Source organism: Ixodes scapularis, unplaced genomic scaffold (genome assembly GCF_016920785.2).
Source record: "Ixodes scapularis isolate PalLabHiFi unplaced genomic scaffold, ASM1692078v2 PGA_scaffold1__304_contigs__length_218370807, whole genome shotgun sequence".
Taxonomy (NCBI): Eukaryota; Metazoa; Arthropoda; class Arachnida; order Ixodida; family Ixodidae; genus Ixodes; species Ixodes scapularis.
In genome coordinates, this window is record NW_024609846.1 from 94194698 (window position 1) to 94220040 (window position 25343).

General features: G+C 46.3%; 1 long non-coding RNA gene across 1 annotated transcript; it reads left to right on the top strand.

Annotated features, from left to right (window-relative positions):
• The first annotated feature begins 12039 nt into the window (after positions 1–12039).
• On the top strand, positions 12040–14814 carry LOC121046802. Its single transcript, XR_005798313.1, has 2 exons — positions 12040–12924; positions 13208–14814. It is a non-coding gene; the product is annotated as an uncharacterized LOC121046802 (long non-coding RNA).
• Positions 14815–25343: the final 10529 nt, after the last annotated feature.

Sequence of the window (25343 nt, forward strand, 5' to 3'; positions counted from 1 at the left end):
TTACTTTTACAGACGACCATTTGTGCCTGTCTTACCGTCCCAGGAGTAAGTGGGGAGTGCTGCCTTTCGATTCTTGCCATTCCAGGGTGGTGAACAGGGGCATAGGCTGTAACCTGTCCGAAAATGGCCTCGGCTAAATCGTGTCCACGTGAGATGAGGTGTAGTTTTTCAATCCAAGTAGAAAGTCTAAGGTGGGGTTATCTGCACACCCTTTTTTCAGTTGAAGGGGAAGAGTCTCATCAAGGTGCTGGAACATCTGGACGAGTATGGTAGTAAAAAACCTGAAGGCCAGTGGTTCTACGATACATACACCAGGTGACTTGTCGGCTCAAGAAAGTGGTGCAGAGGCACAACATCCCCGTGGCGTTTTCAGCCTCATCGAAGTTTGGAAGGTTACGTGCAAGTGGATTGTGGTAAACGGAGGAGTTGCACATGTACAAAGGAACACAGAAAATGGTTTGTACAGTGTAGGGAGGGTGTGGTTTATCAGATACCCCTGTCATGTAACAGAGTGTACATTGGCCAGACAGGGCGATGTAGAAATGATAGGCTAAGAGAGCATGCGCTCTCAATGAGGTCATCGCCCTCGGGCAATCTCACTATTCATTGTTACAGATGTGGGTGTGAACCAGTCTTGGAAGACAGTCATCCTGGGGGGTATAGACAGCAAAGAACGAGGGAGATTGCCGAGGTGTACCACATCTCGACGTGGAAATGACGTGGGCATAAGTACACCCTCAAGCGCTCCGTTTGATAAAGAACTGGCGTTCCTGGGGGCACGTGTTTGACAGTCGTAGTGCATGGCAAGGTGATAAGAATTGTTTCCTATTTATTCACGGCGATATTTATGCGTTGCTTTTCAATAAATTTCACTTGAGAGTTGGCACTCTGTTTGCCTACGTCTCCTCTTGTCCTTCATCTTGTTTGTGCTGTTTTTAATTCTGCAATTTGGCCTTCGAGACATGCTGCGCCACCTGGAGGCCCCCAGGAACGGATAAAACCGCAAGGGCGTGCATCCTACTCGGACGTCCGACCCTCAGTGCCGTGCCGGTAGTTTAGACGTAGCCGCTGTCGCTTGCTCGACGAGCGCCACGAGGGAGGCAAAAATTAGAAGTGGTATCCTTCGTCGTCTTCTCCTTGGTTTAGGAGTTCCAAAATGACGGGAGCGTCACTTTCAGTCGGCTACTACGTCACCTCGGTAATCGGCATTGGTGCGGAGAAATCTGCAGAGGGACATGTGCGACGTCTGCTGCGAGCTTCGTTAGTTGCATGAACGAGGTAGTTTCTTCATTTGGCACCCGAGCTTCCAGCGACAAAATGTCTGAAACTGGATAGATCCTCATCTAAACTGGGAATGTCTTTACCATGCAAGCATCCCCTTCGACAATCCACTGCGGAGCTTATGTCGCCACGTCTGCGCAAAGGCGAGAGACGTTTGTCACGTGGTCTAAGCCCTGCAGAGAAATCTAACCAATTCCTTGGTCCCAAGAATGCTGCATTAATGGACCTTTCAGAGTAACGAACGCTGGGGTGGGGGGGTGGTTGTCTGCAAACTATAAATGAGTGGCAGCAAAACATGCCTCCACCCGTGGGGACGCAATGGCATCATGTCATTGTATTAATTTCCGTTGCCTTCTATGCCTTCTACTATACCCATGCTCAAGAAAAGTGAAATATCTGCAGATAGGCTCTGACAATGTTGATCGTAGGACACGGTGCTCTCCGAAAAAGGCAGCGGCGGAAAGCAAGGCCATGTGCGCATGGACAGAAGCTTACTGTTAAAAAAATGACCGCATCTCCACGTGGTGAATGATGCTGATTGGGGCAAAGCTCTTGTGGTGCTGATGATACTGATTTTGTTCATAGGTAGTGCTGATGCAAAGTTTAACGTGATTAAATAGACGCTTTGCAGCAGCTGTGCATGGGCGCCGCCATAACTGACCTTCAGTTTTTGTTTCCCCTTATTACGTTTACTTCACTTCATTATTACCATAGCAGGCTAGGTCATTGCCATCCTAGATTTTATTCTGTCTTTCTCCCCAGCATGGGCTTTTGTGGAGGCTCGTCCACACTAATTTCAGTGGTTCGGTATCTCAATAAAACAAGCGAAGGTCAGCAATGGCGGCTGTATTCTGGCGCGTGTGTAAAGCGTCTATACGTATTTGACCGCAGCGCCCTCTCCTGTATAGATGTTGAGTGGCTACATGCAACGTTTCATCCATGACATCCCCAGCTCTTGAGTTACTACCACATCTCAGAGCCCCCTACTCGTCCCGCAGTCGTGGCCAAGTGGTTAAGGCGGTGGACTAGAAATCCATTGGGGTCTCGCCGCACAGGTTCGAACCCTGTCGACTGCGCAAACATTTTTTCTTTTTTTAAGAAGACAGATGGGATGGCAATCGATGTGAGCACGGACGCCGGACGGACGAGGCTAGACCCTAAGGAGCTTGGCCCTAAAACGTTCATCAAGTTGGTGAAACTGAAATAAGAACATTCCTGTTGAGGTGGGCCACTGAACCAAAGCCACGGATCAGTGTTTTGCTATTTCAGTGGACAAGGCACAGGTAGTGAGTGAAACCAACAGACGACACCAGTGTACACATGCTGCTTTATTGGTGGGATACCAAACTAGGAAGAGAAGAGTATGCACGTGGCTTTGGGAGAGTCCCAATAACCGTAGAGCCCGAACCGACAGAACGTGCGACCACAAAATACCTGTTCCCTGTATACGCGTAGCTACCAGCCGAAACGAACCAGGACACCGAAGTGCCTGTCCGTGCCCCTTTGGGTTTCACGGGTCGCAACCCCACGACTGCTTCCCTGCCCAGAACCTCCTCCCTGGAAAGTTGGCTACAAATGCAACAGAAATGTCTTCCGAGGCCTGGCCTCTGCTCTAGAAAATGTCCCCCAGCATTGCCACACTTTTCGAGGCATTCGCGATGACTGGCATTACATTTGCTTTTGCTTAGGCATGCCTCTTATACTTCATTTTGCAAACATCAACAGTAGGCTCGTTCGATTTACCTACATTTCCTGTACCAGCTACACTCTGTGCACACCGTCCTGTTCAAGTGCAGCCTACCTTAAAACACAAACCAGAAGTATGCTGCCCCACACTTTTCTACTCCAGTGTAGGCTGGTGTGGGCAAATTGATTGCGCCCAGTGCTGACAAAGACTTGGGCACGAATGAATGGTTTTGGAGAGAACCTGCTATGCTCAATTTCTTATTAAAACGAAGCATCTTGCTCGGCAAGGCTCGCATGCCCCCGTCTTTGCCTGCACTGTAGATATTTGCGAGATGAAGTATATGGCATTGAAACCACTGCCAAGTACATGCAAAATAACCGTGGATTTGTCAATACATGGCTTGCGTCGATGTCTCATCGAGAACCTTTGTGGTGACCTTGCTGCTGGGGGTGCACCTTCTGTAGAATACGTTGTGCACCCTCTGCAAAGACCAGCAGGAACGATCACCAACATGGCGCAGTGACTACACGTGCAAGCCACGTATTGATTGAATCTAGTGGAAGCCGTGGAACCGCGAAGGCCCGGGATGTGCCGTCTCAAGGAAAGGAATTTCGAATCCGAGTTTATGCTTGGGGGCCACGGTCCAGAGTCTGCTGAGTAGACTGCCAGAGCCTACAGAGTGCAGCTGGAGGGAACTGGATGAGTGAAACGATGCGTACAGTGTCTGCCAGAACGTCGGAACAACCGAGCTACCCTTCAATGCAATGGCTGCTCCTCCCAGCAAATAAAATTAGAAACGACTGGTTTTTGGGGCTTGCACGCAATGCAGTGAAGGCTTCATATGTGGAGTTCGGAATGGTTGCTGGGGGCTCCGCAGTGAAAAGTGTGAAATCCCCTTCGGAGATGTGCGAGAACGACAACATTAGAAGCGGCCCGATCCGATGCCCGAATCCAGAATAACACTTCTACCAAAAATGGTCAAATGTGAACTTGCCAATGCCTTGTTACTTGTAAAGCACTACTACTACAGTTTGTGACAAGTTAAGGACCCAGTAGATGCTCTGTTCGAGCATGCGCTCATTGGCTGAGTGCGCAATAACATGTTATGAAGGGCAGAATGCTTGCAGTCGATGCAGAGCGTCTGCTGGGTTTTTCACCTGCCGCCAACTATGAGCATTGTCTTCACTAGAGGTGCAAAGGGAATATTCAGTTGTTCCGAAACTATGACACCTGCAGAGCCCTAGCAACGTTCACTGCATTGAGCGTGATCCTCGAATGTAAATGCACGAAACATTTGACCGCTCTGGCATGCAAGTTTTTGCAACATGCTACATGAAGATGAACTTAAATGAAATGAGACTGTTTTCCCCCCACTTTTTTTCTGGGGCCAGTGAAACTCCAGTCCTGAAGGGGGAGCCCGCAAACGGCGGCTGTGAAGCACCACCACGAAGCCAGTAGCACTTTGAGATAGTGATGCAAAACTATTGGTTAATTTGAATGCTTACCGCAACTACCAATGATTTTTTATGCAGCCGAGGTTGGGCTGTGACCGACCTGCGGGAAGCCTGACCGTGTTCTCTGAAGTATTGCGCCAGCTTTTACCTCCTTTTCTGTAGAGCTGTCACAAAAAAAATTAAGGGTTTGTAAATGCTATAGATCACGGGTCCTCAAACTTTGGTTATGTAAAGCCGGCTTCCCGTACTTGTACTGCTTGTTCGCGTTCGCTGTGTTTCGCCGCGTTTCGCGTAGCAGCCATTACATATTGCATACCTTAATCATCCCAGTAACTTGCAATCCCTTGAATTACGGGACTGGTGAACATGTGCACCTAGTGCAAGGCAATGACCAGTGCCAGTTATGCGTTCGCATATTTAAGATTCACCAGAAAGTCATTGTTTTCTTAGGTTCTTTTTTGAAAGAGAGACCTGAAAATCGCCAAAGGCTCTTGTACGGACCGTCTCAAAAACGGTCTACTTTAGCACCCCAGAGAGTGCTAAAAAGGAACCTACACTTGTTTCCTCCAAGGTAATTTTAATGTTCACCTGTCAAACTTTGACTGCATAGCAAGATATAAACAATTACCTGTAACTTTTTTTTTGGGGGGCCTGAACAATGTGTAAAGTTACTGCTGATTGTGTTGGATATGGCTAGAGGTTGATGAAGTTTGTTTGAGAACCCATGTTGTAGAGCATTCTATGAAGCATTTCTGGGTGAAAGTGTAGTCGCTATGCCACTGGTATGTGTTGGTCTACTTTGCAATGATCGCCAGATCATTTTGACTTTCCCTTGTTAAACAAGTACCATGTTAAACACAAAAGAGGGGAAGGGGGGGGGATATGGGGGTCGTTTTGTAAAATGAATTCGATGCTTATAGCTTACTGTCTAGACAGAATGGGGTGCCGGTTTAGTTTTACTGCTGCTCATAGAAGGGCCAATAGCTTTGCATCACTAGCACATTGCAGACGAAGTGCCCGAAGTTTCAGAACCCCTTGGCGTGCCTCTCGAGGTGCTTCTTGAGGTGTTGCCGCAACACAAAGCGTTGTCCACACACCTCGCAGCCGTAGTTTCGAACGCCCGTGTGCACAAGGTTGTGCCGGTTCAGATTGCACTTGAGGTTGAACTTGCGCCCGCAGATCGTGCAGGGGAACACTTTGTTCTTCGGCGGGTCGCTGTGGCTACTCCTGCGTCGTCTGCTAGCGGCCAGGTCGGCAGACGACTCGAGGGGAGCAGACGACAGTTCGTCGTCTGTTCCGGGCAGGAAGAAGTTGAGGGGGGGAACTGTAACAATCAGAAATTGAAAAGGCTTTGAATTTTTGCTTTCGTTGTGTGTAAATTTGTAGCAAGAATAGGTTGTAGCAGAATCACTAAACAAGCCGCTCTTTGAAATAATTACACTTTGGTAACCTTGGTGCTTAAAAACATTATTGCCAGTTATTCTAAGCTTTTTCTGAAATCGCGGGAAACACTTGTCTGTCCTCCAGAAATAATAGAACGGTTCACGACAGAGAAAAAATTTATTACCTTATCTTCCCGACACCATATCTACAGCTCAGGAAGTCACATTTTTTAACTGTAATTATCAGCAATTGTTCCTGCTCTACGCTAGGCAACAAAATGGCAGCATCCACAAGATAATTGGGGAAGGAAATGTTGATACACTAGCATAGCGTATTAATTAGCTGTAGGTAGTAGTAAGCACAGCAGCTTCTATGCTAGCAATGACAATTGGTACATAGATGCTTCACCCCTCTTAGGCGGTTTCAATGCAGTTGAGAAACTACATGCAGGCAATTATGAATGCATGTATAAGTGCCCCCATGCGACATTATCAACAATTTTCATGCAATTTTTTTTTGCCCACTTTTTTGGTTTTGCTTTTAGATCGCCAGGTGCTGTGAAAATCTGACCTGCTCCGGATAGTTCACGAGCAAGCCTGCCTTGACAGCTTTCTAGTCTAGCCACTAGGTGCCATCGATTCGGCAGAAGTCGCCAATAGTGCTTTGCCGCAATTAACTCGTACAAGTTACCGCTGAACAGAAAACTTGATCAACAGCGTTAGTGTTGCACATGAGTATGTTTAATCAAACTGGTTGTCTGGAACACACTTTCTAGTCATTGAAAAAAGGAGGAAAAAGTGTTGATTGTATATTTAACCGCTGCATCTGTTTCTCTCGTCCTCTGATCCAATACTTATTTCAAAACTCCAAGCGCCCCATCACGGCATAATGCCACGTTATTCATCGTTGGAATCGGTGGAAAGCATGATCCGCACACGCACCGCTCCTGGCCCACAAGTTCTCAAAATGCAACGCACGCGGCGACAGATATATGCAAGTAGTCTATCGAGTCGCCGGTTCATAGCTTTTTGTCTGGGGACCTACATGCATAATTTTTTTAAACTAACATGAGACTGACTACATGTCACTTAAAAATGAACAAAGCAAAACCTCTAAATGGTTGAGCAGAAACAGCTAGGCTGAAAGCCCAAGGAGCTGCCACAACGTATGCAAAGTAACGAGCCCCTTTTCCCCTATAAAAGAAGAAAGACTGAAAATATACACACCGTCGTAGTAAGGGAAGCCCTGCGTGCACAGCATTCTGTTTGCCACGTCTGCATTCCCTACAAAATACACCAGGGATGAGTGCACACACACGGAGGAAACAAAGGGAGGGCCCAGAAGGTCAACATCAGCTAAGAGAGAGAAAGGAGAAAGAACAGTCTTTTTTGCGTGTCGCATAATGCCGGCACAATCTACACAAGCGAGCTAAAGCGTCAAGAGACGGCAACGCCATTACGCCACGCGTGCATGCACGGTGCCCAGGTGCTTCTGCAGGTGGTGCTTGAGAAGGAACCTCCTGCCACACTGCGGGCACTGGTAGGGCTTGAGCCCCGTGTGGATGAGGGCGTGCTTGCGCATGTTGCCGAGGCTGCTGAAGGACTTTCCGCAGGTCTCGCAGACGTGCACGCCCCCGGTGTTCCAACCGATGCCTCCGCGACTTCGGCCCCTGCCTCTGGATACTAGGGCTGAAAGGGAAAAAAAAAGGCTTTCAGTGAATTCGCGCATCAAAATTCCGAGAGTCTGAGTGTGCATATTCTCAAATTGAGGGTTCTTACCACCGGAGACAAGCTGGAAGGACATCGACAGTGAGTCACCTGTAAATGATCAATGGGGGGGGAGATCTGTGAGGAATCGGCGAAGTGGACGGTCACTGGACATCTGCAGGGTGGTCAAAGCTCCAAGCTTTTGTCACCCTGCGAATGGTAACCAGTCGGAGACAGGTTAAGAAAATTTTAGTTTCTCCAACTTCAGCACACACGCATTGCTTTCGTTTGGGCTTTGGCCGCACATGCGATGATATGTTGCCAAAATCAGGATGGTTGTGCTCAAGCTGGAGCATGTACTGGGCCCTTAACCTGTCGCCGACCGTAGCCGCCAGTGTGGGGAGGTGCCAACATTGCAATTGTTAAACGCTTTCGCATAATGGTTTTAGGAATCAATAGGCATCTGGCGTGGATAGACATTTAAGCTTGCGAAGAAATCGACGTCTAAATCAGTAATGTAAAGCTGAATGCTGCAACTAGGGTGCCTCAATGTTTTTTTTTTTAGGGTGATGCCACCCTTTGTAGTACCAGATGCCGACAGCACACACTCACAGGAAAAATACAAAGAAATCGCCGAAAACAGAATGTCACCACAGCACAGTCAGCGCCACAAACGCGTGCAGGGACACACTCTTTCACGCCCTTCTGAAAAAAAAAAAAAAGAAAAGTAAACGTGTGGGACAAAATGGCCAAATGTCTCCACTGTAAGCAAGGCGCACATGAAGGCACCCTAGCTGCAACCAACTAGTCTGCAAGTGTAGAAGGCCTAGCTTCAAGGGGCACTGAAACTTTTTCAGATCTTCATTTCATTGTCATAACTCAATCTACTAGCTCTAATTGTCCTAAAATACCCGAAATTACATTTATGCACGGCCGATTGGCGTATTAGAAAAGCAATCAAAGATCCCGACACTTTCTGTTGGCGCAGAGCCACTACTGGCGCTACCGAATTTTGCTGAATATGGTTGAACGACGGATGGAGCTTGTCAGCCACTCGCAAGCGATGGGTTTTCACGTGGACACACGGGACTGGTCGGCCGCTGGTCCACGTGGGAACCCCTCGCTCGCGAGTGGCTACGCCATCTGTCGTTCTGCGCCAACGGTATGTGTTGGGATCTTTTATCATTTTTTTAATATATACAAATCGGCAGCGCGTGAATGTAATTTTTATTTTTTTTAAGATGTTTAGAGCTAGTAGACTGAATTATGACCATAAATCGAGAATCTCACAAAGCACATTAGTGCACCTTTAAAGTGAAATGGAGTATAGCAAACATTGTGCACCATGACTCGAGAGTAGTATGCAAGTACATTGCTATCTTGTCAATAAATTCACTGCTTGCACTTGCAGCAATGATTGTTACCTCTACAATGTTCATACTCTGATGTTGCAAAAAGGGCACAAGTATGACAGTTGGTCAGTCTAGAGAGCATGTAGCTCCTACTACACTGTAACAAATAATATTTTCGAATTCTGCACGACTGACGGCACTTGGTGGTCAAAACACATAGCTTTCGCTGCACGTTTGCTATGAAGTGCTGGGAAAGGGCCAACAGAGGTCAGAGGTAAGGGTACCTACTGTAAACATGGTAAATTTACATATGTGAGAGCTATCAACCGTTTTCGGCGCTGATTATTTGTGTCGAATTCCATGCTCTGGAGAAATTCAGTGATTCATCGCAGTTGGAAACAAAACACGGGTTAAAAAAAAAAAAAAAAAGATAGAAACCATGTACACAATCCTGTCCGAGATATCAGAGAAGCTGCGTAAAATACATCAAGCATCTAATGATAAACTTCGGTAGAATAAAGCAACAAAGATTCACACGGCGTCTTGGTTTATCCGCAAGTTCAAACAATGGTGGACGTTTCAGAAGCACAAATCGGTCTTCGGATTCTTGGTCGCCGATCGCGCTGATGCGTCAAACTCGCATATCCGGTACTTGTTGGGCCGACATGGACAAGTCTTCTATAAAATAAAACAGAAAGGAAAACGCAATGAAGCAAATTTCGCGCAGTTCAATACACGACGGCATAAACACGTCAATCAAGCATCTCAAGTGCCCACGGACCCGAAAACTTGGAGCGCATTTAGCACAAAAACATATATACTTATATAGAGATCGAGATCTTCAGATGCCGTGTGTCTTAAACCTGGAATACCCGCGGATGTAGCTTCTATTTTCCTACAATCAAGTTATGTCAGACCAAAATCTTGCGTTCTGATGACAGCCACGGGCGGGATGCTCGCCAGTGTTCATCGGAAAAATTGGCGAGTTCACAGTCGGCTTGGTTTCCGCAGTTTCTGTCGAGACTGTAGATCACGCTGCACACGAGACTAAGATCGACGGCTTTTGTTATTACGGCGAATGCGGTCGTTTGATGACTTGTAAACATTCTCTCTGCCGATAAGAAATCTCCATTCTTGACAGCTCTTCCGATCATGAAGCCGCTTGGCACTTTTCCAATGTTGCTTGTGTCTCTAGTGTTTGATTATGTAAAGCCGGTGAGATAATTGAGAGGGCAATATTTTAGGTATTGTAATATAAATGGTATAAAAAATAATAGTGTGTATAAAATGAGTTACATTTTTGCAGCATATTAAATAAATCGGTATTAAAAAAACATATTCTTTGCAAACATTTGGTGATATCCGTGTCGGGCGCATCGTCATCGTTGTAAGTAAATGATCTTTTTTAATCCTTGTGGTTGCTGTTACTGTTCGTTCGTGGGATTTGGATTAGACGGATTACGCGTATTAGGCGTATTGTAAACTTAATGCCTGTTTTTGTGATTCAAGAGTGTTCTTTGAAGTATATCAAGGTGTGGAAAGTGCGTGTGGTTGAGAAAGAAACGCGCATATTATGCCTGCTTGGTTGCTGACAAATCGCCTGAAGCTATGTGATCATTTCTTTTCCTTTTTTCTCGGGCATCCGTGATCGAAGGTTCCAGTTAGAAAACGTTTTACTGCGCTGTCTGCACCAAAATGCCTTGCATTTGTGTTATACTGCTTGTGATTCGCTTTCCTTTGTTGATGTGCTGCAAAGTTCGATTCGGCAAGGTTTCTTGTTGCGTATCTGACCAACGAAAGCTGTTTACTTTAGCATTATTATGTTTTGCATGCATGTGTATTAGTTGAATCTAGTGGCAAGAGGTACTCCCAAATGCTGTGTTGCAGTAAAGCGCTGTACTTAGTGTGTTGCGGTGTAAATGACATCCATTAACTGATCTATTCCTTTGTCATCCAGTCTGTATGATTACATGACATGCATCCCCCTTTCCCCTCCCCTTCTCGTCGAAAGTTTACATTTGAATATTCCTTTAGGTTAAACAGGGTGTCATCAAAGTGCTTATATCACCTCTTATGTCACACCTTTCTTGTTTGCTCAAATGGTAAAGTTTTGGTGGCAATGTAGACAAAGTACACAAACCCCTTTAAAGGGGCCCTGCAATGACTTTTTGACTGGTTTTTAATTTGCACTGAACCTGAGCGTACTGAACGTAGTAACTTAATCCAACTTTTCTTTTCTCAAATTTCACTTTATTTTAAAAGTTATAGGCAAATTAGAATTACAAAAACAAGCAAAAAATAACCTCCTTCATGACGTCGTAGGTCCTGCCTTGAGTGGCCTTGAACTAGAGGAGGAGTAGTGAGCTCATCGAGCGCACACGGCTGCCGCACTCCGTGTCGACGGCTCGAGAGGGCGCCACTAAAGCACGTGTTGAATTGGCTGTATGAAGCGGGCGGCCAGGGCAGCTCGTATTGCATTTGCAGCGCGACTAAACACTAATTCGGCATAACATTTCATTGGCCACAAACGACAGCAAACACGGGGTAAAGATCAGTTCAGAACGGGAGCCACTTCGCGCTGACGCACCGCCAAATGGCCGAATCGCCAGCAGGTCCCGCGCCGAAGGCCTTCGGAACGCTCGGAACCGGTCGGATTCTTGAGCCGGTATACGACCACAGCGCCGCCGCGTACATCCGGGACCTTTCTACGCTCCTCGTTTGTCGTAGCCTCATCCCACTAGCCTTTTCTAGTATGCGCCGTTTTTCTCCGTCGCTTGGTGGCGGGTATGTCGACGGGTCGTTTCTCGTTTCCGAACTTTCTAAACTGCATTTGTTTCTTTTCTGATCTAAAATAGTGAACAAAAACTACTTTCATACATAATTGAAACGGTTCGCGACACTTATATTTTGTATCTCGACTAAAAAAAAGCTCTTAGCAGCTTTGACCAGTGACAAGCCCAGGACCAAAGACGTCACATTTTGCGCGCTTTCGGTACCACGGGTCGCCCTCGTCGGTGGAGGAGGTTTCTGCGTCGTCCGGTTAAAATATGACGCACTGATATTTAGTTACTCTCTCCGTGCCCGCTGGCTTGCCCCAACCCCAAGAGACGTGGAAACCGCAAAAAAGGTAGACGCTTAAATATGATTGCAGGGCCCCTTTAAGTGTATTGAACCCCTTTAAGTGTATTGAAGCTAAAGCAACTAAGTGTGCAGGAGAGTTGGTTTAATACTAACATGGTAACCCAGGGGCAGGAGAAAAACAAGACAGACAAACACAAAGCCGAATGTAGGCTTGTTTGATTTACCTGCTTCTGTGCAGAAAAGTGTATTGCACTGTACTTCAGGTATTTGCATTGAGATACCCGACCAGAAGTACACCGCCCTAGACTTTTCTGCACCGGTGCAGGTAAATCAAACGAGCCTTGTAAGCAGTCATCCAGCTAGCATCGTATCACACTGTGGCAGAAATTTGTAGCATAATACCTCTAATAAACAAATAAAAATAACTAATTGGTTTTCTTTTTTTTTCTTTTTAGGAAGATGGGGGGTTTGAGCATAAAGAAGATGCAGTCTTCAGATGGTGTCTTGACTTCAAGTTGCAGCAAGCGGCGTCGAATTTTAACATACATTTCCGCAGACCCAAGGGCTCAAGAACGCCGCAAACACAATCCACATTTGAACGACGCACTAAAAAAAGGCTTCTGTGGCTACCGGACAGATTATTTACAGACCCTGGAGTGTCGAGAAGGGGGTGTTTAATGTCACTCCCAAATGCGTTGAAATGTTGGGCCCAGTTTGACTGCTAGCTTATATCAAAGGACGCACACGATGGTCACCGACAGGAAGAGGATGGCAGAGCATATCTTGACGCGCATCGGCTGCACGTGCGCACTCGACGCTTGCGGAAGACATTGAAGCGTCGTCGAAGGCCGGAACCTTGCATTGGAGGCGGGACAGCTGAAGGACCCTCCTGCCTTTTTAGACCCATTTGCGACTATAGCTGTGGGAAGCAAAGCCACCTTGGTAAATCCAAGGCAAAGCATCGGCCTATGGACCCTGAGGTAGTTCCTTTAAACCCCGGCCCAGGGTGACCCCGCATCCTAATGGAGGCTCTTGCCCATTCTATGTGTTCTCTTCCTCTCTGGTTGTGTGCTGTTTTAATGCAGTGCCTATGTCCCGACAAGCTCAACTCTCTCCATTACTATAATGGAGGCTTATTTATTGCCCCCACTGCCCCTCGTTGCTTTGGCACGTAAAACCCTTAAATTTGACTTTGACTCGATGGAGGGCAGTGAAGAGCAGCTTTCAGTTCTAATTTCTTTCCGTTGCTTCCGACGCTCGCAGGAACCGACCCCTCTTTGGTTTCGACGGTGAACGTGGCAGTGCGCAGGACGAGAGGCCACCCCTGCTCCTCGTGCAGCTACGTGGCCCGGTATGCGAGCGTGCTCAAGGTGCACGAACGCTGCCACAACGGAGAGCGCCCGTACGAGTGCCCCCTGTGCCCCCAGTCGTTCGTGCACCGGGGCGACTTGAACCGCCACACCATGTGGCACTCGGGCGAGCGGCCTTTCTACTGTCCTGAGTGCGGCCAGCGGTTCACGCGCACCCATCACCTCAGGGTACACCGCCGCAAACACTTGCATCCGGAAATGGACTGAAAAAGAACGTTCAGGTGCCGGTTTACGGTGAATCGTGCATCCTCATCACCGGGCTGCCATGTTTGGTCGTCATATCTGAGTACTGCGGAGTGAACTGCGGCGGCTGGCAATGCTCGTTTTCCACGTAGTCGTCGCCACCTTGAATCGTGAAACTTCCGACAGGGGGGGGGGGGGGAAACATTGTTTTGCCCGTGCCGGGCGACTGGAAGGTGTTCACGTTTTTATCAAGGCTGTCGGTCGTCTTTTGTTTTTGCCTCTTCTATATTTTCCTATTCTTTCCTGGTTGCAATGACTCACTCTTTTTTGTCCCACCATTCGGAGTACGCAAACTATGTGGTTGAGGACGAGGTTAAACGGAAAAAAGTCTGACTTTCCCAGAAATGTGCGGTTCCCCCCTCTCTTCCGTAACCTGTTTGATGCATTGCAAAATTTCGATGTTATCATGTAGGGCACACGAGATTATTCGTGAATCGAAGACTGTGTTGATGATTTCTGAATGTAAAGAAGGCAGAAAGAAAGCAAAGCAGAGAATCTGATGATTTTCTTTTGTGTTCGCTCTATTTTTTTGTACCTCCCGAGCCCCTGGTGATAAGAAATGGAGTCTTGCTTCTTCAAGGATGTATGAAACATTCAAGTCGGCATGAGCGTATATCAGAACAGTCCCACAAATACCTTTGCCGCGAGATCGCCTGGGATTTTCCCGATAGGTCGATTAGCCACAGTAGTTTTGTTTGAAATATTTGTTTCTGGGAACTGAGTCACCTGTGTGCTCTGAGCTGAATTTTTGCTCCGGTCCATCGATAATTGGATGCATGTTTCTGTGGATGCTTCTGGGTGTTTCGAAGTGGACTATTTTTAGCCTCTGCGGCGGCGTGCTCCCATCTGTATCTTTCTAGACGTCTGATGCTGCACTGAGTTGAGTGGTCTGGGACCTGTAGTTGTTTCTTTTGTGCATTATAGAGCGAATGTATACTATTTTGGGCAAGTCAAACAATGCCCTCATCCGAGGTAAGGTGATGTGATTATGCTAGCACCTTTTCCTTTCATTTTAAATTTCATGTGGTGATTATTATAGGGGATTGTCACTAGCTAGCCCTTGTCGGCACATTTTTAGTAAGTATTGTAATGTGCTTGTTTAACTGGGACCAACTGGAATCGCAGCTAGACATATGTCATAAATGTTGTGCATACCCTTTTCTAGCCGTTTCTAGGTCTACCAGTCCGTGTAAAGGAAGTTACTCACATGTGCAGACAAGTTGATTGCTTCGTTAATAAAATGCTGAGCTCACTTTACAATCTTCAAATGTTATTTGCTGAAGAAGCATAGTTTTCTACATTCGAACAAACCAATTCTTCTTTGGTGACTGGGAAAAGAGAGTGACCTTGATGCCTAAAACCTAAGCGTGTTTTGTGTTTGTTTAGACAGCGGGAACTTAAACCCCAATGGGCATCTTCCCCACTGTAGGTGAGAAATTTAGCCAGTGCAACACCACTGCAGTCCTAAGCTCATTAACATACATGGTGTCGATACAGGACTGCAAGCTGGTACAGTGCTGATCCAGATCGAAACGGGCAGGGATGGGGATCGAGTCCACGGTGTCTGGGTTCATCAGCGTTAGCTCGTGCTTTGAGCTGCAGGTCATAAATGCACTTGTTCACCATCGTGGAAATCGGCAGGAGTTGCATGTGTAATTGAAGGATGTGACTTGAGCTAACCATGGTATCGTAACCACCAAAGTAGCGATGTGCTACCTTGGTGGCCGTCCTGTCATGTTTGTTTCTTTACTCTTGTCCAAGTTTCTTTGCCGCTGTTTCTTCCCAAGATGTTCACCTCGAACCAACTAGCCTAGCACGTCATATTGTTGTAGCAATGTGGTTTATGGTTGTCAAGAGCTGTGGCCCTGTAGGATTCAGGTTTCAGCAGAGGATCTAGATCGAGCAGGAGACGGTGAGACCACTGGCAGTCATCCTTGAGGGACACAGCTTCCAGACAGTAGGCCCCTGAAGCATTGCAGACGGTGAGCTTGTCACAAGGTTCATAGTTGGCAGCTGTCCGAACTCTGTGGCAATCAGTTCATTGAACGACTTCATTGACATCGTTCCATCAACATTTCAGATTAGCTTTTTTTTTTTTTTGTTTTTAGTAATAAACTGCATGAGACTGTCACTACAAAGCGAAACGGCGTGTACAGGTCGGCTAAGTGGGGTACCATTTTTGTAATAAGCCGCCACAGGCTGTTGCAGCGAAGCGGCCTAAATGCAGGTGGGGGAAGGGGGGGGGGGGGGGGGGGGGGGTTAATGTGATACATGCGTGACAAAATGTCCCTACAGCGTGCAACCCTCTAGTGTTCCGACTGTTCTGTGTGTCCTTCTTGATATAAACTTTGTGCCATAATAATTCTAATTTCTTCCATGCTTCAAATAAATTCGTCGTTAAAGGGGAACTCCGCCGATTTTTTGGTAGACGTCGATTTGGCTGGAAATTTTCAGACCGCATCAATAACCTTTTCTCAATTGATAACCAAAATATATATATTTTTTTAATTAAAATGTTTCCGTGAAGTTATTGAATTTTCAAGTTACGCCGGAAGTCGGTTACAAGTCAAGAAGGTAGGAGAAGCTCCTCCCACAAGTGTGATGCGCCCGTTTCAAATCTCTCCGCAGTCGAAAGAAGAGTTCACTGGAAACGCTCCTTGTTCCGCTTCAATGGATTCCCACTTGTCTCCGATCCCACTTTTTAAGAAAGCGACCTTTGTATTCATCGGAGAGGAAACCGAGCCACTGAAAGTAGCCTTTGTATCCATCGGGGGGGAAGCTAATCCCCGAAAGTCGTATTTGTTTCCGTCGGTGGGGGAGAACTCTAATCTCCCTCTCGTGGCTTCCACAACGCTAAGTCAAAGTCCAAAGATAAAGCAAATATGTACAGAAAGGCAAGACCCTCCTCGCGCGTTGGCCGCGACGTCACGGGAGCGGTGGGACGCTATTGGATGCGGAGGTGGCGGAGGGATATCTGATTCCCTTTGAGGGGCATTTGCCGCTACCTTCTTAACCTGTAACCGACTATTCGCGACTCCAATTCACTATAGGTGGCGCCACTCGTTTTTCAAAATGGCGGGTTTAGTGAGGGTCGGAGATGCGTGCCGCTGCTCAGCCTGTCTAGTGTGCTAGCTTCACTGAGCGACACAAATTATTTCTGGTAATACGAGGAAGCTAGGGTGTTATGAGCGCAAGTCACCTCTTTATCCAAAAAAAAAAAAAAAAAAATGATATTTAGCTTAATATTTACGCCAGGAGGCACGTTTTAATTCTGGAGAGAAACCGAAACTAACCTTTATTTTGGATTTAATTTCTCGGTATAGGCCTTAATTTTAGACTCTTTCATGCTCAAGATGTGTCTCACACCGTAATGATTTATTTAAAGAAGTTGTTCGCGGAAACTTTTGTCCCTTTAAAGACAAGGTCTTTCATACACCTAAGAGGTAGCACAGAATATTATTATTTATTGAAAAAAATCAGTGCTGATATTTGTACGTTCTCGCTGCCTTTTCTCGCTCAGATAATTGTCATGTGAAATAATGAATTGCGGGCCTTTTAATGGGTTTTTTGGGTACTTAGATAATTAATTGCTTTAGCATTATTCCCAGCACAAGAATAACAGAATAAATCCAATTTATACTATATGTTCACAGAACGTATGAATTAAGAAACGCTGCTCTCACTAGAAAAATTGAAAGACGGAATCCGAGTCAGGCAGCTGAAGTGTGTGCGTTTTTTTTAAGCAACGCGGGGCGCATAGGAATTTATATTGCATCCAGTCATTGACTGTTTGTCTATCTTCATAACGATGTCAGAGGTTTTCATGTGCTAAAAAGAGAACATAATGATACCTTTCTGAAAAGACTATTATGGTTAAATGGCGTATTTTTGTGATCGTGGCGTCACTTGGGGGCATATGTTGTCGCGATTTGTAATAATAATAATATAAAAATAATATATGTCAATACCGAAGTTTTCAAGTTCTAAAATAATTTGTTGCTTATGATCTAATTTTAAACGCGCGAACAAGTATGACAATCTAGAGGATGCTATTTATCATCGTTGGTGTCAATTGCAGCGTTTTCAAGTACCAAGTTATAAAAAAATATAGTCTAAATCAATAAAACAGTCTAGCTAATGTGAGAAATTAATGTAAAATTAGATTGATTGAGGGTGCAATCAAAGTAGCGAATTTCGACAATCGGCAAAACTTCCGAAGTCGCCGCCAATATCTTTCCAGACCAAATCCCCCCCCCCCCCCCCCCCCCCCCAAAAAAGATTAATTATTAATCTTTTTTATAACATTTAGTTACTTTCGTATTTACGCGCCGTCGTTTTTCCCATCTCAGCCTTTCCATTTCGAAGGAACGCCTACCCGCTTGCACGTCTGCTTACTGCAGCAAATTTCGCTGACGTTGGAAAAGCCGGTGAAACAGTAGTGAGTTTTAGTATTGAGTATATAAGACAGCGCTGTGTGTTTGCGTTAGCTTTGCGTGCTCCACGCTGGGCGTGCGCGTTGCCTAAAATTCTGGTCTTTGATTGGAACATGGCAACGACGCGCATGCGCAGCGTGGAGCACGCCACCCTAACGCAAAGACACAGCGCTTGAGTCTATACGCAATACTAAAACTCTCGAATAAGGTACAATTCCATACCGGCTGCGACACCACGTTGGGACAGTGAAGAGTGTTGTTTCCGTTCGGAAATGATATTTCGTGAGCTATGATCCCGAGTAGTGCCGCCGTGCCCGCTGAGCAGGAGAATAGGGGGACCCTCACTAGAGCGCTTCCCGTTTCCGCCGCGGGAGGGCGAGCGTCGAGCTGGAGAGTCTCTACTGGCAGGAATAAAAAATCGTACGTTTCCCTTTTTCGTGGGAGAAAAAAAAAAAAAGCGTTTTTAGGCAGCAATGGAGGCCAGCCACGTCAAGGTGCTTTTGCGCGAGCTGTGTGCCGAGAGAACTAGTGTCACTTGGAACATATATTCGTTTATGCTCGGAATACTTTATAACCGCGTGCTGCGAGTTCAGTACCCTTCTGCAGCTGGAACAGCTTCAAGAGCGGCAAGCGCAAACTCAAGCCGGCTGTGAGCACTACGACATCTAGTACACAATCTAGCACCATAGTCGACATTTTGCAGAGTCACATTTGTTATTCACAATTGGTACAGTGATTTTTTTTTTTTTTTTAATTTTTTAGAAGCACTATTTTTGTTTCGGACGTCGAATCTAGCTCGGGTTACTCTCGGAGTTCCACTCACGCGGCCGATATGTTGAAGACGAAAAGTGAAACGTCAGTTCAAGTCTGAATTTAGACATGACTTTCGACATATTGCTATTCCTGAGGTTCATGGAGCAGGTGTCGAGCTCCAATTGTCGAATGATTCGCGTGCAATATTCTCTGCGGAAGAAGTGATGAAAACGTATTTAATTTATTCTATTGCGGAGAAATTTTATATAGGGCTAAAAATATTTTTTTCAACCATGAAAATATTAATGTTGTTAAAGGGAGGCATGCAAATTTACAGCTGATGGAAACTGTGCTAAACCAAATCTGGCCTTAGCGTGTCTCGTGTATGCAGTCATTTTCTTTATTTTTGCTGATTAGCCTATCTGCGGGTGTGTCGGTCTCCAAAGATTTGTCCCCGCTCCCTTTTAGAAAAAAAAAAAAAAAAAAAAAAAAAAAAAAACATAACCGAGCGAGAAAAAAAAACAAAAAAAAAACGCTTTTTTTTTATTGACATGATGGGGGCCCCAAAGAAATAAAAAGCTGCAATCGGCAGCATGTCATTAGATGACAAACAAAACCACACTGCGTCAAAGCGGACACTGGACATGGGTCAACTTCTTTCCAGGACTGTCTCTGTCAATATTTGTTGCATAAGCTCACGGGTGAATGTTCGAGATGGGCGGGTTTCTGCCGCTCAGAGTTGGCCACCAGATCGAAACAACGAAAACAACGGCCGCTCTGGTACAGTTCCGACCCCGTCGTCTGGCTCAAGAAAAACTGCGAGTTGCTCGAGAAGAATTCGAGCAGATGCTCGAACTTGGGATAATCCGCCCCTCCTCAAGCATCTCGGCGTCCCTTCCACGCACGATTAACAACAACTACAACAATCGGAGATTGAAGGTTTTGTGGGGACTATCGCGCACTGAACAAGAACACAGTGCCAGACCGTTACTCACTCCCCAACATCCAGGATTTTACTGTCAACCTCGAAGGCGCTACTACTTTTTTTCGCCCAAGACAGCCATCACAGCACCGTTTGGCTTGTTTGAGTTCCTCCGCGAGCATTTTGGCCTCAGAAATGCGGCTCAAACATTCCAGCGCTTCATCGACGCTGTCACACGTGGGCTACCCTTCGTTTTCGCCAACGTGGACGACTGGTCGCAAGCTCGACACCAGAGGAGCACACCAACCACCTCCGGCTCCTTTTCGAAAGACTTGCAGACCACGGCATCCTCATTAACGTCGCCAAGAGTAAGTTTGGAAAAAGGGAGCTCAACTTCCTTCGACACCGACTGAACCGCGACGGCATCGGGTCTTTGCAGTCAGAAGTGCAGGTGATCAGAGACTTTCCAAGGCCCACCTCGATCGCAAAGCCCCATAAAATAAAAATTAATTAATAATATTTTTATTTTACATCAAAGCGATAAAAAAGTTTGAAGAAAAAAGTAAAAAAAAAAAAAAAAACACAGCTTGACGAGCTTTTTCTTACACAAAAAAAATGTTGCAATTGATTGAATGATTGGGCTCGAGGCCGCAGTGAGGAAAAGGGCATACAGAACCGTACATAAGTACAATGAGAACACCTACGAAACGTTTCCGTGACATGCGACAGGCATCAGTAGCCTTCGAGGACGGAAAGACGGTTATTTCCTCTTCGATACTAATTACCCGTCCGCCTCAATTGGCTAATGCTTTCCTGACTCAGGAAGTGTTACCTCAATGCAACCATAACTCCCGCCTCGCTCTCAAACGAACCACCAAACCAACGACACACGAATGCCAAAGCTTTTAAAGGCATTCCATAGATGGCAGCACGTGCATATGAACACTTTGTTTGCGCTTAGCTCCACTAGATGGCGACAGGACCGTAAACTCTCAACTTTGTATGTTGGTTTCAGTGCAATGCATGCCGGTGATGCAGTGAAGACTTTTCCCTCGCATATGTGTGAATCACAAAGCGTGAGATAGGTGTGTCTTACTGGTATCGTGGTCGTTTGAACAACTTTATTACCAGTAAGGAACATGGTTTTCATACCGTTATGCATTTTGGTCCATGTCTTTAACACGATTTTCCGTTAGGATGTAGCCCACAAGTTCCATAACACAACGCAGGCGCACAAGTACACACTCGCCAATAACTGCTCGCAAACGTAAAAAAACAAAAGCAAAACAAAAACAGAGAAAGTTATGTTTCACTGTTCGAACTATCTTGTTCAAATCGATAATTTTTTTATAATTTAGGCCGGCAATACACTGGTTTCACGAAAACAAGAAATAGCTCGTTTTTTTGTTTTTTTTTTCCTTTTGCTTTCTCACTGTTAAGGCGACAGTGAGAATTGTTGAATCCAATTGAGGAACTGGTGAATCGAATAGTGCTGCATCATCCGTATCCTCTCCAGTCCAAGAGTAAGCCACTTCAGATCTCTGTGCATGTCAAAAGCAAGGGACTAAAATCGACATCATATTCGAACATCCCTGTATCAAATTCAAAGGCATTCGGTACTTTTCCTTTTTCAACTTAGGAAGCGGTGAAACCCAAACGTCCGACTTTGCGTATTTCCGCGACGACACACACAACAATGCAAATGGTTTCTTTGAGGCAACGTAGGGAACTGCTGGTAACGACTTCCCGAAGCCTTAATTTAATAAGAATAACTTAATTATCCGCACGCAACATCATGCAGTATATATAATTTATAAAAGACGCCTTACGATGCTGCCTTTCATTTCCATATTATTCACGTGACTTGGTTACAGTGTTTAATTTTTCAAAGGATACCCTCGATGCTGTCTTTTACTTACATTTGTTTATCATCGCGACTTGGCCATAAATTAATTCGCTATGCAAATGATGTAGGCAGGAATAATATTGTCCAAACATCACATCACTATTTTCGACAGAAGTACAAAAATAAAATTCGGAATTACTCTCGCTCCAGTACGCTGTTCTCTCCAATCTCCACCTATTTATTTGTGAGGATTTATTACTCTCCCTATTTCTTTTTCTAAAATCTGTTTGGTCGCAAAAACTAAACTGGTAGATTACTATTGAAACGGAATGCAACGCTCATATACTCTTTAGTATATACACAAAGTTTCGCGATTTTTAGAGCTCTAGTAATTGCAATAATCAATTTACGAATTTCGATCATTTTCCTTTGGCGACCAGGCAACACTGCCTAGGTTAGTCACACCACCCACACCACCTGGTGATAGTTACAAAATTGCAGAGGGTAAGCAAATTGGCGAAGGAAATAAATCATAATTTTGGTTCTTAACTTCTAAGCTAGATGGCGCAAGCTACCGCCCGATATAAAGGGTACGGCCGTTAGCGTCCATCCATCCAACTATGGTACCCATAAATCACGATATCATGAACGCGCTCACATTCTAGGCGCAACCCATAATCGCCCATAGCTCGCCTCGCCGCGGTATGATCAAAACCTTTCACGGAACTCTGCTACTCTAACGCTATTGTCGCTCTCGCGCCCGGCCCTTTTGGCGTTCCGTTCCATCCTGTGTGCGCCTGTGAGATCGTTCCGGACGACGGCGACCACGGCGAGTCACCATCTCTGGAGCTGGTCGCCAGGGGGTTGCAGTCAAAATGATAAGCTTCCAACATCTCTTGACAATGATCGCTCTCATCGCTGCTGCAATCACTGTCGAAGACTTCGATGAAGCGAGCGATGCCGTTGCGTTGACCATAGCCTCCTCTATACACAAAGCCTGGCGGTTCGACGACGGAGCCGTATATAGAGTGCCCGGGCGCAGATTTGGAGCTCAAGGATCTGATAGCACAGAGCATTTCTCGGGGAACCTGGACATCAGCGCACAAACCCGGCGAGAAAAGAAGCGGTAGCGCGAGGAACGTGAAGAGCACGAGCGGGCATTCCATCGCTCGGGAGAAGTGTGTTTCGGCGTGTCGCCGCAGCGGAGCGCCCGTCACGTGGCTCTCCTCTCATCCGTTGCCTGCCGCTCCACGTTTTCGATTTCGGAGGCCGCTTCTCGGGGCGATCTGCCAGGCTTTGTCAGTATAGAGGAGGCAATGCGGTGACGTGATCATCACGAAACGTATGCTCGGAACGCGGAAGGTAAACGAAGCTGAAGCTCGAGACGCCAAGAGAGCCAAGTCTGTGAGTGCGTGCAATGGGACGCCGCGCGTTGGACCCATAGTGGGCAGTCGACGTCCAACCCAACAACCATGGCGGCCTTTTCGAATGGGGCGCATCCGACGGTCCCGCATATACATCGATTTATTTGTGAAACTATCGAGCCATTTTCAAAACAAGGTATACGATGGGTCCCCTATCATAATAGTTATAACATATCTTTATTTTTGGCATTTCCTCACCCCTTTAACACCTCGTCGCTTTATCTGTGCATACACCAGGCTATGCAAACTCTCGCTCTCCTTAAATCCGTTTCGACCGACTTTAATGAATAAGGCCTCAATCAGAGTCTGCAAGGCTATCTAGCTAGCGGGGGGCGTATTAGGCCTAGCGTCGTTCGACATCGCGCGAGCGTTTCCTCGCACACTTTCGATAGTTCCGTGCATGCTAATGCGAGCTCGCGGTTCGCGCTCTACTGCCGTCTCCTAGCTCGCTCATGATTGGTCGTTCGTCACGTGACCTCTTTCGTGCAATGGGCAACGCAATCGATGCACTGCCGAGCCGAAGTCTACACTCCTCTACTCCCTCTCCGCGTCATATCCCCATCCCTTCCCTTTTTTTTCTTTTCTGTACCCCTATTACTGCTGTTAGGAATGCATACCCATTCTCGGCAGCGGAGGTTGGGGAATGGAAAAATGGGGAATTTGATTTTTCTTCTCTCCTTTCTCCAAAACGAAGCGGAAAAAGGGAAGGGATGGGGATATTAGGGGAGTCGAAATAAATGTCTCCACCTCCGTTTTGGCTGGTGAAAATCGCGGATTTTCGCGTCGTCGGATGTGGGTTTGACTGGATTTGGGGAGGCGGGGGAGAAGGGGTTTTGGGGAGAGAAATAGGGAATCGAGAAGATTGAAACGTGCAGTGGAGTGTTGTCGGGAACTCGTCGCCCCGAAGGAATTGATTCGCCGCATCGATTCTGAAACTAAGGCCAAAAACCCCAAAATTATTTTTTTTGTCTTCTTTCTTAAGTGATTTGTGGCGTAATGCGGTGCGAGTCTTTTGTGGCGTTCGGAGGGCACGTCCGAGGCAAACAAAAATGGCGGAGCCGCAAGGTTGCAAGATGCGCGCGTGACGTCAGCTACGTCACGTGACAACACGAATTGACGTCGTGACGTCACATAATCATGTCGCTTGACGTCACGCGTCGTCGTATAACGTGACATGACGTCAGTTGACACCCTAACTTGACACTGTGACGTCGCGTGATATAACGTTCTTAATACACCATGCTTAAAAATGTGACGTCACTAACATGACACCCTAACTCTGCACTGTGACGTCGCGAGATATAACGCTATTGGTACACCATGCCTGACAATGTGACGTCACTAACCAGGTTGCGTGACGTTATGCCACGTGATGCGACGGCGTCACGAGATATGACGTCGCCTGTCACCATGACTTGGACTGTGACGTACGCGACCCGACAACCACCAAATAAAATGTCAAGCGGCCTGCTTTCAAAACCAAAGTAGAAGGGGGATGTGAAAGGAATCGATTCATCTCCGATTAATTCGTTAACGCATCAACTGCAAATTATTATTTTCACCGGTTATTCGGTTCACAAAGTCGATCCCGTTATGGGGATTTCTACAGGCATCCTCATTGTCGCTGCCGAATTCGACAAGAATTTATTTACTGCTGAGACGATCTGCTCCTCCGGGGTGCCATGTTTTAAAACAGGTGTCTCGAACTTTGGTCTGCGGGCCGAATCCGGCCCGCTAAGGCCTTCCGACCGGTCCGTGGCTGACTGCGGTCCATCCAATAAAGCCCGGCCCGCAGCCCGCTTCGAGCAAGCCCGCTGCAACCGGCGCAAAAGCAAACGGCGCTGCGACGCGCTCTAACCGCGAAAAGCAAGACACCAGAAAGAGCCAGAGACAGCTGCCTTTCGTAACACCGGTCCTTTCGCCATATTATTCATTGGACATTGTCATCACAAACATACTCATTCTTCTTCCCCCGTTTGACATCTGTGTAAGTACGTTTGTTAAAATTCCTTTGCGTTCCCACGTATATATTGTGCTTAGTGCCTTGTGTCCTAACTCTCGCATATTTTGTTCAGCATCAGTCCTACCCTTTCTCGTGTGTTTTCTGCCCTTTGTGAGCGTGTCGAAATTCCTGTGCGCTTTCATCTATGAGTTTTCTGGGTCCCTATTGTTGTGTTCCCTCATACTTAAAAAAACTAGTGAATTTCTAAGGAAAGTATTTGTGTTCATCCCCCTTAGATTCCTTCTCTTTATTAATTTTTGCTCTAACTTTTAATTTTGTATTTAAATGCTTGTCTAGGATTGTTTTTTTTAGATTTTTCCTCATTTATATTTACCGATTTGTTTTCAAGCCCTCGAGACGCGACACATCTCCGATCCGGTCCCTTAGCCAAAAAGTTGAAAGACAC